Raw genomic sequence first — 3,818 nt, forward strand, 5'->3', positions numbered from 1 at the left:
GGAGGGGAGAAATTACAAGATGGAGGGGAGAAATAACAAGATTAAAATGGAGGGGAGAAATAACAAGATGAAAATGAAGGGGAGAAGTAACAAGATGAAAATGGAGGGAGAAATAACAAGATAAAAATGAAGGTGAGAAATAACGAGATGAAAATGAAAGGGAGAAATGATAAGATGAAAATGGAGGGGAGAAATAACAAAATGAAAATGGAGGGGAGAAATAACAAGATGGAAATGAAGGGAAGAAATAACAAGATGAAAATGGAGGGGAGACATGACAAGATGAAAATGAAGAGGAGAAATCACAAGCTGAAAATGAAGGAGAGAAAATGACAAGATGAAAATAGAGGGGAGAAATGATAAGAAGAAAATGGAGAAGAAATTACAAGTTGAAGTGGAGGAAAATTATAAGATGAAAATGGAGGAAAAATGACAAGATGGAAATGGAGGGGAGAAAATGACAAGATAAAATTGGAGGGGAGAAATGATAACATGAAAATGGAGGGGAGAAATGACAAGATAAAAATGGAGGGGAGTAATAACCAGATGAAAATGGAGGGGAGAAATGATCAGATGAAAACGGAGGGGAGAAATGATAAGATGAAAATGAAGGGAAGAAATAACAAGATGAAAATGGAGAGGAGAAATAACCAGATGAAAATGGAGGGGAGAAATAACAAGATAAAAATGAAGGAGAGAAAATGACAAGATGGAGGGGAGAAATTACAAGTTGGGGAGAAATAACAAGATGAAAATGGAGGGGAGAAATAACAAGATGAAAATGGAGGGGAGAAATAACAAGATGAAAATGGAGGGGAGAAATGATAAGATAAAAACGGACGGGAGAAATGACAAGATGGAAATGAAGGGGAGAGAGACATGACAAGATGAAAATAGAAGAGTGAAAATTACAAAATTAAAATTAAGGAGAGAAAATGACAAGATAAAAATGGAGAAAAATTATAAGATAAAAATAGAGGGGAGACATGATAAGATAAAAACGGAGGGGAGAAATGATAAGATGAAAATGGAGGGGAGAAATGACAAGATGGAAATGAAGGGGAGAAATAACAAGATGGAAATGGAGGGGAGAAACACCAAGATGAAAATGAAGGAGAGAAAATGACAAGATAAAAATTGAGAGGAGAAATGATATGATGAAAATGAAGGAGAAATTACAAGTTGAAATGGAGGAGAAATAACAAGATGGAAATAGAAGGGAGAAATGATAAGATGAAAATGGAGGGGAGAAATGACAAGATGGAAATGGAGGGAAGAAAATTACAAGATAAAAATGGAAGAAAGAAAATGACATGATGAAAATGAAGGGGGCGAAAATGACAAGATGAAAATAGAGGGGAGACATGACAAGATGAAACTGAAGAGGAGAAATGACAAGCTGAAAATGAAGGAGAGAAAATTACAAGATGAAAATAGAGGGGAGAAATGATAAGATGAAAATGAAGGAGAAGTTACAAGTTGAAATGGAGGAGAAATAACAAGATGGAAATGGAGAAAAATTATAAGATGAAAATGGAGGAAAAATGACAAGATGGAAATGAAGTAGAGAAAATGACAAGATAAATAATAGAGGGGAGAAATGACAAGATGAAAATGGAGGGGAGAAATGACAAGATGGAAATGGAGGGGAGAAAATTACAAGATAAAAATGGAAGAAAGAAAATGACATGATGAAAATGACAAGATAAAAATGGAAGAAAGAAAATGACATGATGAAAATGACAAGATGAAAATGAAAGAGAGAGTCTGAAAACCGGAAACAAAACAGTTAGATAAATAGATAGATATAGAATTGTAAAATAGTTAGACAAGTAGATAGAAAATTAGAGACGCCCAAACCAATTGCAAAAGTTTTCATTTCACCTTTCAGACTCTCTTCAAATCTTGATTCAGGCGGGGAGTATTAGTGCTGTGGATTCAAATTTCTAAAAAAACTTGTTTTCTGAATTCAGTTTTACACAATTATATTTATTGTATATTTATATGAATATATACAACTATACAAATATATAAAACGTTCTTAGCAAAAAAAAAACAATAAAACTTCCAAGATTTCAAAACTGTATAATGTAAAAAATAATAAATGGAAAAACGATACGAAAACGATCCGAAAACGCGTTACAACACGTTAGTTTTTGCATAGTTTTCCGCCAGGGTCAAAATTTGACATAACTTCAGAAAAGCAAATGTTTAGAAAACAAATTTAAATATTTGCTTTCCTTAAATTATGCCAAACTTTGATATTGAAAGAAAATATTGGCCAACAAACATCGGCCCAATTGTAGCTAGTTTTATATCTATTTATTTTTTCAAAATTCAAATCACAAATATATTTTCATACACATTTTTTCAGTCTTTCAGAAAAAATAAAAAAATAGCCAATAACTTTTTTTCTTTGCATGACCTACACACCTAAAATAAAGTATTTATTATGTTTTTACATCTGTCAGAAAATCACATATTGGAACAAAATCAAAATATCTAATTTTACATCTTTCGGTGGAATTTTTTAAGTTTTTTTTAAGCCTACCAAGTCCACATTCCTCATATTACCTAAACTATTTGAGTTAGCGGTCTGATCCTTTGAAAATTAAGTTGTAAAGTTGCATGGACTAAACTTGACATATACCCCGCCCACCTAGACGTACCTATATTATAAACTTGACATATACCCGCCCACCTAGACGTACCTATATTATATACTTGACATATACCCGCCCACCTAGACGTACCTATATTATATACTTGACATATACCTGCCCACCTACACGTAACTATATAAGACAAAAAAAAATCGTGAAAAGGTTCAAGTCTATCAGAGTTCTTGATTTCTCGCTTTGTATCATCAGAGTAAGTTTGCAGCGTATTTAATTACATAACACCAAGAAGAACTTTTTAATTTTAAATTTTATTTAATTTTAATTTAAATTTTAAATCTTAAATTTTAATTTAAATTGGTAAATTTTATATATTATAAAATGGTTAAATGCTTTAAATTCATTTTTCAGTAAATTGCATTACGATTATGATTAAAAAAAATAGATTGTAATAGTTTGCTAGATTTTTTATGTTTTTTATCTACTTTAACTAAATTAGGATTGTTTTTGACAAACATATAGAATTTAGTAAACAATAAAGGTATCTTTAGTTTTATGAATATAATCTGAAAAGTACTCTTGATTTTTCATTAAATAAAAATAAATTTGAAATTTGAATTTGTATTTAAATTGGTAAATTTTATATATTATAAAATGGTTAAATGCTTTAAATTCATTTTTCAGTAAATTGCATTACGATTATGATTAAAAAAAATAGTTTGTAATAGTTTGCTAGATTTTTTATGTTTTTTATCTACTTTAACTAAATTAGGATTGTTTTTGACAAATATATAGAATTTAGTAAACAATAAAGGTATCTTTAGTTTTATGAATATAATCTGAAAAGTACTCTTGATTTTTCATTAAATAAAAATAAATTTGAAATTTGAATTTGGTTTTATTAATTTAGTAACTGTTTTCAGTGTTATTCTGTCATCTAACACAACAAAGAACTTGAATAAAGTGTAATACTATTGTTTTATTAATTAACTGTTTTCAGTGTTATTCTGTCATCTAACACAACAAAGAACTTGAATAAAGTGTAATACTATTGTTTTATTAATTTAGTAACTGTTTTCAGTGTTATTCTGTCATCTAACACAACAAAGAACTTGAATAAAGTGTAATACTATTGTTTGTTGATCGTTAAGGTTCATTGAAAACTTATAAATGATTAACTGCAATCAATAAACTTTGCAA

The sequence above is a fragment of the Eurytemora carolleeae genome, unplaced genomic scaffold (genome assembly GCF_000591075.1).
Source record: "Eurytemora carolleeae unplaced genomic scaffold, Eaff_2.0 scaffold255, whole genome shotgun sequence".
In the NCBI taxonomy this organism is placed as follows: Eukaryota; Metazoa; Arthropoda; class Copepoda; order Calanoida; family Temoridae; genus Eurytemora; species Eurytemora carolleeae.